Below are 16,625 nucleotides of genomic sequence, written 5' to 3' on the forward strand. Positions count from 1 at the left end.
TTCCTGTACAACAGTTTGACAAAAAAGGTTATAAAATTCACTAAATTGAGTATTTGAACTTCGTTTTTTGTATAAGAGGACCAGTATCTCATATGCCTTCCCCCCCTCCCTCCTCCCCCCATCATTGCTCATTTGTTAATGGTGTAGGGGAAAAGTTCCAAAGCACGTGTTTGGAGAAGTCTGAATCTATTTAATTTTCTGATGATCATCGTGCAAGATTTATGTGGAAGGTTTAACATATTTACTAACTTGTCATACATCAGCAGCACAGAATTCTGACAGTTACCTGTTTCGAAGGCACAATGTATGCTTTGCATTGGTAAACATCTTCTTCCAACAGCCTCACTTGGTAAAGTTTTCACTTTACTATCTAGCTGGTCTCGGGCTGCAAAATTTACTGAATGCTGCCGCCGTTTGATAGAAGAGTTACTTGAAGTCCTGATACTGTCTGTCAGACATCTGACCTCTGTCCATTCAGTCAGCAGTGGCATATGAATAGCCCGAAAGAGAGAGAGAGAGAGAGAGAGAGAGAGAGAGAGAGAGAGAGACATTTTAGTAATATCAAAAGTCTAAATATGGGCCTAGTTACATATATCTTGCTTCTTAGAAATAATTTTGTTCCTTTAATTTTGAAATAGACATTATGTAAATGGAAGACGTTAGTTCTACTTTGCTCTGAAACCACTTATGAACAGGAATTCCGATTTCACTGGAGACCACATTATCATTATTACCATTTTACGGACAGTGTGCATCGCATCTTACTGGAAAACAAATTCTTTGACGAAGATGAAGACATTTATTGTGTTCCCTTTAGGCACCATAAATTTTACACACAAGTTTTGAGCATAGTTTCCTTTCGAGATTTCAGTAAACAATTAATTCCTTCATGATATCCATAAGATTAATTTTGCCAGCCCTGCCTCAATGGCAGGTGTAGGAATAGATGAATGAGTCTCGACTATGTCACTGTTGATATGATGCAAGTTTTAAGTCATCGCAAGGTGCAGAATGACTTCTCAGAGAATGCTGATGATACTGCATCTGCTGAAGATTAGATGGGTGGATCACATAACTAATGAGGAGGTATTGAATAGAATTGGGGAGAAGAGGAGTTTGTGGCACAACTTGATGAGAAGAAGGGACCGGTTGGTAGGACATGTTCTGAGACATCAAGGGATCACAAATTTAGCATTGGAGAGCAGCGTGGAGGGTAAAAATCGTAGAGGGAGACCAAGAGATGAATACACTAAGCAGATTCAGAAGGATGTAGATTGCAGTAGGTACTGGGAGATGAAGAAGCTTGCACAGGATAGAGTAGCATGGAGAGCTGCATCAAACCAGTCTCAGGACTGAAGACCATAACAACAACAACCAGATCTGCTATAATCAGAATGATCAGGTGGATAACTTCCTGAAACTGTTCACATTTCGGAATAAACTGTCTTACAATATAGACTATGTTATGTGGTTGCCATAATAGTCTGCAACATTGCCAGTTGTGGATGAAGCCCATGTGGATTAAAGTCTGCTGTGTGTGTACTCTAAGCAACTCTTCCAAATGCCATGAAGATGGGGGAGCGCAGTTTATTTTATTTTATTTTATTTTATTTACACATCAGGTTCCGTAGGACCTAATAGAGGAGCAAATCTTCAAGGTCATGGAAGGTGTCAGTACATGAAATTACAACACAAATGTAATAACAGATAAAAATAAAATATTTATGAATCTGAAAAAAGTCATGCCATAAGTTAATGCAATCAACAATACAACAAGAATCAGCTTAATTTCTCAAGGAACTACTTGACACACTAGAACAGGTGACCCATGAGGAAACTCTTCAGTTTCAATTTGAAAGTGCGTGGATTACAGCTAAGATTTCTGAATTCTTGTGGTAGCTTATTGAAAATGAATGCAGCAATATACTGCATACCTTTCTATGCAAGAGTTAAGGAAGTCCGATCCAAATGCAGGATTGATTCTGCCAAGTATTAACTGAGTGAAAGCTGCTAATTTTGGGAATAAGCTGATATTGTTAACAAGAAGCGATAGTATATATAAAAAAAGAGGCCAATGTCAAAACACCCAGACTAATGAACAGGTGTCGACAATGGATTCGTGAACTTACAACGCTTATTGCTGGAACTGCCCATTTCTCAGCCAAATTATCCTTTTAGAATGGGAAGAGTTACCCCAAAATACAATACCATATGACATAAACGAATGAAAATAAATAAAGTAGAATAATTTTTGTGTCGAACAATCACTCACTTCAGATATCGTTCAAATAGTAAAAATGGCAGTAAAAATAATAAGATCATGAAATTCTGTGAAATTAGAACGTCAGGTTTTGTTGAATTGTGTGTTAGAAACTATAAAAGCTGAGTCTTACTGTGATTTAGCATTAGTTTATTTTCCACAAGCCATGAACGTATGTCACGTACTGCACTATTTGAAACCGAGTCAATGTAGTACACAACATCCTTTACTACCAAGCTAGTGTCATCAGCAAACAGAAATACTTTAGAGTGTCCTGTAATACTAGAGAGCACATCATTTACATAAATAAAGAACAGAAGTGGCCCCAAAAGATCCCTAGGGCACCCCCCCCCCCCCCCCCACACACACACACAAACTTGACCATACCCCACTCAGACCCCACATCACAGCCATTCTCAACACTTTGAATAATAACCTTTTGCTGTCTGCTGCTAAAGTAAGAGCTGAACCAATTGTGAGCTACTCCCCATATTCCGTTCTGGAGCAATATTTTGTGATCAACACAATCAAACACCTTAGTTAAATCAAAAATATGCCTAGCATTTGAAACCTTTTGTTTAATCCATTCAGTACCTCACGGAGGAAAGAGAATATAACATTTTCAGTTGTTAAATGACTTCTAAAGCCGAAGTGTACATTTAATAGCAAATCGTGTGATATAAAATGATCAATTATCCTTACATACACATCCTTTTCAATAACTTTAGCAAACACTGATAGTATAGAAATAGGTCTAAAATTGTCTACAGTATCCCTTTCTCACTTTTTAGAAAGCAGCTTTACTACTGAGTACTTTAATTGTTCAGGAAACTGACCATTCCTAAAGGAAAAATTACAAATATGGCTAAATATAGGGCTAACATGTGCAGCACAGTACTTTAATATTCTGATAGGCAATCCATCATGTCCATGAGAGATCTTAGTCTTAGGTAATTTAATTATTGACTCAATCTTCCCCTTGTCTGTATCACAGAGTAGTATTTCTGACAGCAATCTCAGAAAGGCATTTGCCAAGAGAGTTATATGATTTTGTGTCGAAACTAAATTTTTATTTAATTCACCAGTAATGCTCAGAAAATGATTGTTAAATGCTGTACATATATCTGATTTATCAGTAACAGAAATATTTTTACAATGAACTGACTTTATATCGTCAATCGTGTGCTGCTGACCAGACACTGCCTTCATAACTGACCATATGGTTTTAATTTTATCCTGCGAATTAGCTGTCCTGTTTGTGTACCACATTCCCTTTGCCTTCCTAATAACATTTTTAAGGACCTTACGGTAATGTTTGTAATGGGCTACTGTAGCTTGTTTGTGACTACTTCTAACATCTTGATATAATTCCCACTTTGTTTTACAAGATATTCTTATCCCACTAATCTGCCACCCAGGCAGACTTTTACTAGTAGTAAAGAACATTCTAATGGAAAGCAGCTAGCTCTCAAAGAGCATGAGAAACGTTTTAAGGAAAGCATTATATTTATCATCTATGTTATCGGCACTATAAACATCCTGCCACTCTTGTTCCTTAACGAGGTTTAAAAAACTCTCCATTGCTGTTGGATTAACTTTCCTACATAGTCTGTAATTATATGTGACATTTGTTTGAGTAAAAAAGCCTTTTAGTGTTAAAATTTGTGCAGCATGGTCTGAAAGGCCATTCACCCTTTTACTAACAGAATGCCCATCTAATAATGAAGAATGAATAAAAATATTGTCTATAGGTGTGCTACTGTTCCCCTGCATCCTAGTTGGAAAAACCACTGTCTGCATCAGATCATATGAATTTAGGAGATGTACCAACATACTTTTTCTCGCACCATCATATACAAAATTAATATTGAAGTCACCACATATAACTAATTTCTGATACTTCCTATAAAATGTATCAAGAACTGTCTTTAGCTTGAGCAGTAATGCTCTGAAGTCAGAGTTATGGGACCTAAAAACAACAACAATTAGAAGTTTGGTTTCACTAAATTCAACTGCCCCTGCACAATATTCAAATATCTGTTCCGCGCAGTGCTGTGATACGTCTAAGGACTCAAATTGAATACTGTTTTTTACATACATGGCCACTCCCCCACCTCGCAAGGAACTCCTCGAAAAAAAAGCTAGCCAATATGTATCCTCGTAAAGGAAGCCTCTGAATTGTCAAATTATTTAAGTGGTCCTCCAATATACCAATAATTTAAGAGTCAACATCTATAAGCAGTTCATCCGGGCTCAATTCCCAGCTGGGTCAGAGATTTTCTCTGCTCAGGGAGTAGGTGTTGTGTTGTCCTTATCATCATCATTTCATCCCCTTCGACACGCAAGTTGACGAAGTGACGTCAAGTCGAAAGACTTGCACCGATCTACCCAACGGGAGGCTCTAGCCACATGGCATTTACATTTACTCACTTTATCTCTAATACCGCTATATTTTGATGAAATATGCTAATACCTTCTCTTCTTGGAAACATGACATCCTCTGAAGATGGGCCCTTAGTTAGAGGAACTTCCATTAAGCAGGTATACCTATCAGCTGACTTCAGTCTAAAAGAGGTGCAACTCTAACATCAACTACTACAGGAGGATTTTCGAGGTATCTCTTTATTTTTTAGTGACATTCATATTCCGTGTGTCATTTATAAGATTAATCGTAATGATGCACATTCATTCCCCTCAGAATAGAAAGGTGTGTCAAGGAGAAACTTTTTAAATTTGTTTTCAAATTTAACATTGCTGCCTGTCAAACATTTTATATCGCTGGATAAGTGACCAAATTTTTTTGACTGCACACCTATCTTCATTAAAGATGGCCTTAATGTGGAGTACTGAATGTCATTTTTTCTTCTGGTCTTCAATTTATGTACGTGATTGTTCCTTTTGAACTGCAGTGAACTATTGACGACAAACTTAATGAGGGAATAAATTCACTGTGAAGCAACAATCAAAAATGTTGAACTTCTTAAACAAACACTGGAAAATCCAGACTGGAATAATGATAATATGAAAAGGATAAATTGCTACTTACCATAAGGAAGAGATGAGCTGCAGACATGCACCATGAAAAGAATGGCATAAAAATTGAGCTGTCAGCTGAAAGCAGTAACCAATCTAACAACTGCGGCAGACACTTGTTGTCTTGCATAGGCGTTGTCGACCGCAGCGCCATATTCTGCCTGTTTACATAGCACTTTATTTGAATATACATGCCTATACCAGTTTCTGTGTGCCTTCAGTGCAGTTTGAATGATGTAGCAGTTTGTTTCAGTCATATATCTAGAGTAATTTATTTATTAAGACAACTCAGAAATTGTGTACCTGAAACATACATCAGATCATCTTATTTTGCATTTTTCCAAAGTATAATATCCTATGGCATTATCTTGTGGGGTAACTGTAGTCATATACATGACATCCTATTATTGCAGAAGAAAGCCATTAGGATAATTACAAATTCTTCACATAAGGCTCACTGCAAACCCTTATTTACCAAACAAAAAATTATGACTGTAATAAACCTCTATGTATACAATGTCTTAATCTTTATGAAGAAGAACCTACAAGATGTGAAACGTAGAGAAAACGTACATTGTTACAACACAAGAAGTGTCAAACACATATACATGCCTTACCACAGACTATCAAAATCAATAAATAGCTATGAAGTCACAGGGCACAAACTGTTTAATAAGCTGCCACATGCCATACAGGATCTTCCTGAACATACATTCAAAGAAAGACTGGATGAATGGTTTATTGCCCACCCATTCTATGATATCAATGAATTCTTCAACTGTAAAATGCAGTAATCGAACAGATGATCCACTGTACATTTATTGTAATATAAGCTAAAATATTTCAGTAGTCAATACCTTATCACACTGTATTATAAATTGTAACTTCATTTGACGTTGTCAATTGCTGTAATGGCCTAAAGACAATAAAATCTTTATTATTATTATATGCAAAAACTGAAAATGGCCTTACGATAGTGGTATTACAGGTTCCCGCCAGGTCACTGCAGTTAAGTGCTGTCGGGCTTGGCCAGCACATGGAGGGGCCACCGTCCCGGTCTGCCGGGTGCTGTCGGTAAGCACGGTGCCCTCGGACTTTTGGAGGTTAATTGAGGAGCAATTTGATTGAGAAGTAGCGACGTCACGAATACTGACAACGGCCCGGAGAGTGGTGTGCCCCCCCCCCCCTCCTACCCACAGATTCACTTCTGGATGCATATGATCAACAGGCAGGCTGACCAATAAAGATTATGCTTGCTGCACATCAGCAAATTGCTCCTCAATTAACCTCCAAAGGGCCGAGTGCACCACACTTACCCGCAGCACCCGGCAGACCGGGACGGTGGCCCCTCCAAGTGCTAGCCGAGCCCGACAGCACTTGACTACAGTGACCTGACGGGTCACCGTTGGGCCTTCAGGGTCTGCCATGTGCTGATATCTGCACAGTTAAGTGCCCCACAAACCAAATATCATCATCATGTTCAGATGGCGTTTGTTTTGTTTGTATAAGCAAACACTGTGCTGTGAGCCAAAATACAAATCACACATACGCTGATGTGCAGCAAGCATAATCCTTATAGGTCAGCCTGCCTGTTGATTATATGCATCCAGAACTGAATTTGTGGGTAGGAGGAGGGGGGGGGGGGGGAGGGGGAGCAAAAGGCAAAACCATATCTTCAGTCAAATGGAGTCAGCTAATATCGAGTTATACGGTACGAGTGCTACACTTTTGCGCTGAGAGTGGATCTGTCACTAGTTAGGCACCACACATCACTCGAGTTATACAGGGTGATTCAAAAAGAATACCACAACTTTAAAACTCTGCAACGACAAAAGGCAGAGCTAAGCACTATCTGTCGGCGAATTAAGGGAGCTATAAAGTTTCATTTAGTTGTACATTTGTTCGCTTGAGGCGCTGTAGACTAGGCGTCAGCGTCAGTTGATGCTAAGATGGCGACCGCTCAACAGAAAGCTTTTTGCGTTATTGAGTACGGCAGAAGTGAATCGACGACAGTTGTTCAGCGTGCATTTCGAACGAAGTATGGTGTTAAACCTCCTGATAGGTGGTGTATTGAACGTTGGTATAAACAGTTTACAGAGAATGGGTGTTTGTGCATAGGGAAAAGTTCTGGACGGCCGAGAACGAGTGATGAAAATGTAGCACGCATCCAGCAAGCATTTGTTCGCAGCCCAGGAAAATCGACTCGCAGAGCTAGCCGAGAGCTGCAAATTCCACAATCAACTGTATGGAGAGTCCTACGAAAAAGGTTAGTTATGAAACCTTATCGTCTGAAATTGGTTCAAGCACTACCTGAACGTCAACTACCCGAGGCGATGGATCGGCCGCCAGGCAGCCCGTGACAGAGCACTTCATCACTGGCCTCCAAGAAGCCCTGATCTTACCCCCTGCGATTTTTTCTTATGGGGGTATGTTAAAGATATGGTGTTTCAGCCACCTCTCCCAGCCACCATTGATGATTTGAAACGAGAAATAACAGCAGCTATCCAAACTGTTACGCCTGATATGCTACAGAGAGTGTGGAACGAGTTGGAGTATCGGGTTGATATTGCTCGAGTGTCTGGAGGGGGCCATATTGAACATATCTGAACTTGTTTTTGAGTGAAAAAAAAACCTTTTTAAATACTATTTGTAATGATGTATAACAGAAGGTTATATTATGTTTCTTTCATTAAATACACATTTTTAAAGTTGTGGTATTCTTTTTGAATCACCCTGTATTTCCTTCCAGAAGATTCAGTACATGTACTCTGTGGGCAGGTGGGAGGGGGCTGGAGGAACAAAAAACAACAATCGCCGTTGATGCTCAGTGTTCACTGTAGCGTGACAAGTTGTTTTTCAAAAGATTTTCTCTTAAGTATAGTTGTTTGCCAATTTACATACTCTATCTGATCAAACCTGCTACCATGGCTGAGAATCACCAATGCATGTTTGTGAGGTGGTGTTCAAGAAGACGGTAAGCCAGTTTGAATCCTGGAGTTGGGAAAATTTTTCTCTGGCATTATTTGGCTGGCAAGGGGAGGAGAGGAGGCAGCATAAAGTTCCTGATCACCAGACTTTGCACCAATGTCCTGGATTAAACTCCAAACCTCTCCATGTCTCATATCTCATGAAGTGAGGGTATGTGACACTGTAGATGGTGATCTGTCCTTTGGATGGCGATGTTACGCTCGGTGGCCCCATTGGTCCTGTGTATCAACACTGGGTTTCACCCTCTGCCTTCTCTCATCATCATCATTATCATACAACACACACAAACACACACACACACACACAGTATTTGCATGTTACAAATTGTTGTTGTTGTGGTCTTCAGTCCTGAGACTGGTTTGATGCAGCTCTCCATGCTACTCTATCCTGTGTAATCTTCTTCATCTCCCAGTACCTACTGCAACCTACATCCTTTTGAATCTTCTTAGTGTATTCATCTCTTGGTCTCCCTCTATGATTTTCACCCTCCACACTGCCCTCCAATGCTAAATTGGTGATCCCTCGATGTCTCAGAATATGTCCTACCAACTGATCCCTTCTTCTAGTCAAGTTGTGCCACAAGCTCCTCTTCTCCCCAATTCTGTTCTATACCTCCTCATTAGTTATGTGATCAACCCATCTAATCTTCAGCATTCCTCTGTAGCACCACATTTCGAAAGCTTCTATTCTCTTCTTGTCTAAGCTATTTATCGTCCACGTTTCACTTCCATACATTGCTACACTCCATACAAATACTTTCAGAAATGACTTCCTGACACTTAAATCTATACTCGATGTTAACAAATTTTTCTTCTTCAGAAATGCTTTCCTTGCCTTTGCCAGTCTACATTTTATATCCTCTCTACTTTGACCATCATCAGTTATTTTGCTCCCCAAACAGCAAAACTCCTTTACTACTTCAAGTATCTCATTTCCTAATCTAATTCCCTCAGCATCACCCGACTTAATTTGACTACATTCCATTATCCTCGTTTTGCTTCTCTTTCAAGACACTGTCCATTCCGTTCAACTGCTCTTCCAAGTCCTATGCTGTCTCTGACAGAATTACAATGTCATCGGCAAACCTCAAAGTTTTTATTTCTTCTCCATGGTTTTTTATACCTACTCCAAACTTTTCTTTTGTTTCCTTTATTGCTTCCTCAAGATACAGATTTAATAACATCGGGGATAGGCTACAACCCTGTCTCACTCCCTTCCCAACCACTGCTTCCCTTTCATACCCCTCAACTCTTATAACTGCCATCTGGTTTCTGTACAAATTGTAAATAGCCTTTCGCTCTCTGTACTTTACCCCTGCCACCTTTAGAATTTGAAAGAGAGTATTCCAACCAACATTGTCAAAAGCTTTCTCTAAGTCTACAAATGCTAGAAACGTAGGTTTGCCTTTCCTTAATCTTTTTTCTAAGATAAGTCATAGGGTCTGTATTGCCTCAAGTGTTCCAACATTTCTACGGAATCCAAACTGATCTTCCCCGAGGTCAACTTCTATCAGTGTTTCCATTCGTCTGTAAAGAATTCATGTTAGTATTTTGCAGCTGTGGCTTATTAAACTGATTGTTCGGTAATTTTCACATCTGTCAACACCTGCTTTCTTTGGGATTGGAATTATTATATTCTTCTTGAAGTCTGAGGGTATTTCGCCTGTCTCATACATCTTGCTCACCAGATGGTAGAGTTTTGTCAGGACTGGCTCTCCCAAGGCCGTCAGTAGTTCTAATGGAATGTTGTCTACTCCCAGGGCCTTGTTTTGACTCAGCTCTTTCACTGCTCTGTCAAACTCTTCACGCAGTATCGTATCTCCCATTTCATCTGCAGTTACATCCTCTTCCATTTCCATAATACTGTCCTCAAGTACATCGCCCTTGTATAGACCCTCTATATACTCCTTCCACCTTTCTGCTTTCCCTTCTTTGCTTAGAACTGGGTTTCCATCTGAGCTCTTGATATCCATACAAGTGGTTCTCTTTTCTCCAAAGGTCCCTTTAATTTTCCTGTAGGCAGTATCTATCTTGCCCCTAGTGAGATAAGCCTCTACATAGTTACATTTGTCCTCTAGCCATCCCTGCTTAGCCATTTTGCACTTCCTGTCGATATCATTTTTGAGAAGTTTGTATTCCTTTTTGCCTGCTTCATTTACTGCATTTTTATACTTTCTCCTTTCATCAATTAAATTCAATATTTCTTCTGTTACCCAAGGGTTTCTACTAGCCCTAGTCTTTTTACCTACTTGATCTTCTGCTGCCTTCACTACTTCATCCCTCAGAGCTACCCATTCTTCTTCTACTGTATTTCTTTCCCCCATTCCTGTCAATTGTTCCCTGAAACTCTGTACAATCTCTGGTTCTTTCAGTTTATCCAGGTCCCATCTCCTTAAATTCCCACCTTTTTGCAGTTTCTTCAGTTTTAATCTACAGTTCATAACCAATAGATTGTGGTCAGAGTTCACATCTGCCCCTGGAAATGTCTTACAATTTAAAACCTGGTTCCTAAATCTCTGTCTTACCATTATAAAATCTAAGAATTACAAATTAATAAAAAAAAAAAAAAATAGCAAGCTATCTTACCAAAGGCATCCTGACACCTATTAGAGCCCATTAATATGTAGTGTGTCCACTGTTCACCCTTATAATGGCTTGAAGTCTACTGAGGACACCTTCAATGAGGTCTCTGAATGTCTTCCTCAAGAGCCGAAGCCAGAAAAGGTTCTGAAGTTGGACTTTGGGGTCTGGAGTGAAGTTGACATTCTGACTCATCCCCAATGCATTCCACCGGGCTCAGATCAGTATTCTGGAGAGGCCACCAGCCCATTTCAGGAGCGTTACTTTAAAGAAGCCAAAGCCTCGCAGCAACTGTTACTTTGTGGCAGGGTGCATTGTCATGCTGGTACAATCATTGTAGTCTCCAAACCATTGCTCCGCAGTACACAATGTTGTCAAGTGTGGTCGTACCCTTCACATTTAGTTTTAAGCACAATAAAGGGACCACGTCCTAACCGTAAAACACACCCTGACTGTGACACCACCACCTCCATACTTCACTGCTGGCACTATGCGCAATGACAGGTAACATTCTCTACAATCTGTTCATCATAAGAATAAATGTGATGCAGACATTGCATTTGCTGGAACCTCATTGGATATCCGTTTCATGTAGGACTGCAGCCAAGCTGTCTCGAGTACTGTCAAGAACGATAATAAGGGAAAGTTTTGTGCTGTGCGTTACACACACATCGACTTACCGATAATACGGGACAACAGCTTTAGCGGCGCATTTAACTTGGACAGCACTGGCCGGTCAGCTGGTACAGCTAGCCTGCAGTGGCGTGCCCAGCTGCAGTTCACACGTAAAGAGAGATGAGCAGAGGAGCAACACAGCTTCGAATGTCATTTAATGAAATAATACACTGCGTATCTCCCACAATACACTCCTTAGACGACTGCAACATGTTATCATTTTCAGCTAATGTACAGTTGTAATTAAAAACAAGAATGATAAAAATTTATGACTTATCCACAGGGTAATTTTTCAGCACAAGCTGTGTGTAACGTAAGAGAGTGTGGAAGGGTTTTACCATACAGTTAAATATTGAAACTACTGCAGGTATTACTCAGTCAGTCATCTGGTAATCTTTTAGCTCCTTCCTTATCTGAGTCCAAGAAATACACTTCAGTTCTGGAAGTGTCACCTGCTACATTGATAACGAGTCTACCAACAACAGAATCCACGAAGCAAACCAGGCACCATATTTTCTCTTTTTCTTTTATGACGAGCTGTTCTATATCCCGCCAGCATTCACCAGTGACGTAACTTAGTAATAAGATATCTAATACATAAGTAGGACCTACTTCCAAGAGCATAACAACACCAGTGTATGTGTCCTTCGGCTTCTGACCAATCATTGCATTTGTATTTGTTTAGATCAGGTTTATTGTTATGATGAACAGATTATAGACATGAAACTTCCTGGCAGATTAAAACTGTGAGCCGGACCGAGACTCGAACTCGGGACCTTTGCCTTTCGCGGGCAAGTGCTCTACCGAATGAGCTACCGAAGCATGACTCATGCACCACCCTCACACCTTTACTTCTGCCAGTACCTCGTCTCCTACCTTCCAAACTTTACAGAAGCTCTCCTGCGAACCTTGCAGAACTAGCGCTCCTGAAAGAAAGGATATTGCGGAGACACAGCTTAGCCACAGCCTGGGGGATGTTTCCAGAATGAGATTTTCACCCTGCAGTGGAGTGTGGGCTGATTTGATACTTCCTGGCAGATTAAATCTGTGTGCTGGACCGAGACTCGAACTCGGGACCTTTGCCTTCCGCAGACAAGTGCTCTACCGACTGAGCTACCCAACCACGACTCACACCCCTTCCTGGTTTGCAGGAGAGTTTATGTCAAGTTTGGAAGTTAGGAGACGAGGTACTGGCAGAAGTAAAGCTGTGAGGATGGGGCGTGAGTTGTACTTGGGTAGTTCAGTCGGTAGAGCACTTGCCCACAAAAGGCAAAGGTCCCGAGTTCAAGTCTCGGTCCAGCACACAGTTTTAATCTGCCAGGAAGTTTCATATCAGCGCACACTCTGCTGTAGGGTGAAAATCTCATTCTAGATTATAGACATTCACCAAATTCAAAGCTTCCATCAGAGTGCCACAGGGTATAGAGAGATTCGCCACTCCATTTCAGTCATGTACTGTCCAGTGCAATTGCTCTTTCCACCACCTCATGTGTAACTTAGCACCGACTACACAAATGCGTGGTTTGTGAGGAGCTGCTTGAACACTGTACCCCATTCTTTTTAACTCCTCACATACAGTCATTATGCTATCTCAGCTGCTGGTAGCACTATGGAACTCACAATTGATTTCTTCCATCGATTTCATGTGATTTTTTACAACCACCCTCCACAACACTTGACACTCAGTACATGAGTACTGCGTGGCCTCAGTTTATCTGTGGCTGTTCCTTCATGTTTTCACTTCACAATCACGTTGCCAGTAGTCAACTAGGGCACCTTTAAAATTGTTAAAATGTCCCCGATGGCTCCGTTACTCAAGTTGACATCCACTGATTAGTCAACATCCGAAGTTACTGACCTCTCCTGGCCAACCCATTCTGCTGGTACCAGTACCCATCTCCTACTTTTAGGCATTCAGCATTCAAAGAAAATTCCGCACTGGCTGTACGAATGATTTGCCCGCCTTACAAAACAACATGATTCAGTGTTCATTTGCCGAGTATGGGACTGTCAACCCCGGGGTTCCTGAACTGGGGAGTGGTAAGCGCCCCCACTCCCTGTCACTGTAAGCTCTGAGCATTCTTCAGCGACCACTGTACGGGTCGGCAGTGGAACATTGTGTGTCACGGGAACGGGGATCTAGGCTGGACCGCCCAGATCGCAAGGATGCAACAAACTTCTATAAAAAAAACTCTGAATCTCAAAGTGTGCAACGAGCTGATGAGGTGCATCACTGTTGAGGTGAAACAGTTGCTGGCGGGCAACCTCTGGGGAATGTGTTGCACGTTGGTGGTATAAGGCTTACTCAGGCATGCGGGGCTCTGTCTGAGTGGACCCTTATTTCCCTATCTGCTCGTGGAGCCTCTGAAATTTTCTATTCCTCCTCCCAGTGGAAAGGGTGGGCCACATGTAGGTACTAATACTTAGTCTAACAAGAGGGCTCACGTAAGCAGTCCTCCTGACTCAGAGAGTTATACAGAGTTCTTCAGTATACTGTAACAGGACGCTTGCTGCTGGTCAAAATGCGTTTTTGATTGTGAAGTGAAAAGAGGGCAGCTTTGAGAGGGTTTTGCCTTTTTATGAGGGCTGTTCAGAAAGTAGGGTGAGTTTCCATCTGATGCTGCAAGGTGCGTGCCAATCGCATATATTTTGGTATGGGCACGCTCGGCAGCTCAGGCAGCATCCATCCGTGACAGCAGGAATGTGCGCATCTGGTTATTTCTATACTCAAATTTGAAATGTGCACTGCAATTGAAAATTCTGCCAGTTGTGAGGTGTGGTCTGTGATACGGCTTTTGTTGGCAAAAAACCTAAAACCTATAGAAATTTATCATGAACAGTGTGAAGTGTTTGGAAACAACATAATGAGTGAATGTTCAATCCAGAAATGGTGCATTTGGTTTAAAAATGGCCGAACCAATGTTCATGATGAAGAGAAGAGTGGACGCCTGAGCATTGTGACTGACGATCTTGTCGCTAAAGTTGATGAAACAATTCATGAAAACTGTCACTTTACAATAATGGAGCTTTCGCTTTCTTTTCCACAAGTTTCACAGACTTTGTTGTTTGAAATTGTCACTCTAAAGCTAGACTACCACAAATTTTGTGCACAATGGCTGCCAAAAATGCTTACAGAGCTCCATAAAGAACAGCGAATGGAGGCAATATTGACATTTTTCGAGGCGTACTGCTAACATTGTGATTCATTACTGGATCGAATTGTAAAGAGTGATGAGATGTGGGCAAAACATGTCAATTGCTAGACAAAATTAGTCCGTGGAGTGGGGGCAAATGAGGTCCTCCCAAAAACCAAGAAAATGTATGCAAACCTCATCAGTAAGGAAGTTGATGGCAACAGTGTTTTGGGATGGGCAAGGTGTGCTTCTTATTGATTTTCTCAAATGTGGAGCAACCATGCCCGAACTCACATGGCAAACCACACTAAAGAACTCCTTAATTAATTCAAACCGGAAATTTTCCCTCATCCACCCTACAGCCCCAATCTTGCACCAAGCGGCTTCCACTTGTTTCCCAAGATGAAGAACTGGGTTGCAACGCAGCATTTTGATGATGACGAGGAACTCCAGGCGGGTGTGACTCACTGGCTGAAGTCTCAGGCGGCAGAATTTTATGACGAAGGTCTTTCAAAGCTTGACCACCACTATGATAAGTGCCGCAATGTATTTGGTGACTATGTGGAAAAGTAGTATGTCGGTCGCTCTTTCAGATGTATACAATGTATTTCTTGTACTTAGTTTTTTTAAATGCCAAAATGTTCCCTACTTTCTGAATAGCCCTCATATATTCAGAAAGGTTTAGAGGGCATCGCAGTTACTCTGAAATCTGTCAAGTGACTGTGTAACAGAACGATGTTGGTTGAAACTGCTAGTTCCCAATAAGTTACCAACCTCTGGAAAGCTACACTACTGGCCATTAAAATTGATACTCCACGAAGATGACATGCTACAGATGTGAAATTTAACTGACAGGAAGAAGATGCTGTGATATGGAAATGATTAGCTTTCCAGAGCATTCACATAAGGTTGGTGCCGGTGGCGAGACCTACAACGTGTTGACATGAGGAAAGTTTCCAACCGATTTCTCATACTCAAACAGCAGTTGACTGGCATTACCTGGTGAAATGTTGTTGTGATGCCTTGTCTAAGGAGGAGAAATGCGTACCATCATGTTTCTGACTTTGATAAACGTCGGATTGTAGCCTATTATGATTGCGGTTTATCGTATCACGACATTGCTGCTCGTGTCAGACGAGATCCAATGACTGTTAGCAGAACATGGAATCGGTCGCTTCAGGAGGGTAATACAGAATGCCGTGCTCAATCCCAATGGCCTCATATCACTAGCAGTCGAGATGAAAGGCATCTTATCCGCATGGCTGTAACGGATTGTGCAGCCACGTCTCGATCCCTGAGTCAACAGATGAGGACATTTGCAAGACAACAACCATCTGCACGAACAGTTTGACGCCATTTGCAGCACCACGGACTATCAGCTTGGAGACCACGACTGTGGTTACCCTTGACGCTGCATCACAGACAGCAGCGCCTGCGATGGTGTGCTCAACAATGAACCTGGGTGCACAAATGGCGAAACATCATTTTTTTGGATGACTCTAAGTTCTGTTTACAGCATCATGATGGTCGCATCCATGTTTGGCAACATCACGGTGAATGCACATCGGAAGCGTGTATTCGTCATCGCCATACTGGCGTGTCACCAGGCGTGATAGTATGGGGTGCCATCGGTTACACATCTGGGTCGCCTCTTGTTCACATTGACGGTACTTTGAACAGTGGACGTTACATTTCAGATGTGTTACGACCCATGGCTCTACCCTTCATTTGATTCCTATGAAACCATACATTTCAGCAGGATAATGGATGACCGCATGTTGCAGGTCCTGTACGGGCCTTTCTGGATACACAAAATGCTCAACTGCTGCCCCGGCCAGCACGTTCTCCCGATGTCTCACCAATTGAAAGATCTGGTGAATGGTGGCCGAGCAACTGGCTTGTCACAATACGCCAGTCACTACTCTTGATGAACTGTGATATCGTGTCGAAGCTGCA

At 41.5% G+C, this 16,625-nt stretch overlaps 1 protein-coding gene across 1 annotated transcript in view; it reads left to right on the forward strand.

Moving 5' to 3' along the window:
* The window catches only part of LOC126108219 (uncharacterized), a 66,363-nt gene that overhangs the window by 1,332 nt on the left and 48,406 nt on the right, over positions 1-16,625 (forward strand). The gene's annotated exons all lie outside the window — the stretch shown is intronic.

This window comes from Schistocerca cancellata, chromosome 11 (genome assembly GCF_023864275.1).
Source record: "Schistocerca cancellata isolate TAMUIC-IGC-003103 chromosome 11, iqSchCanc2.1, whole genome shotgun sequence".
NCBI classification, from domain to species: Eukaryota; Metazoa; Arthropoda; class Insecta; order Orthoptera; family Acrididae; genus Schistocerca; species Schistocerca cancellata.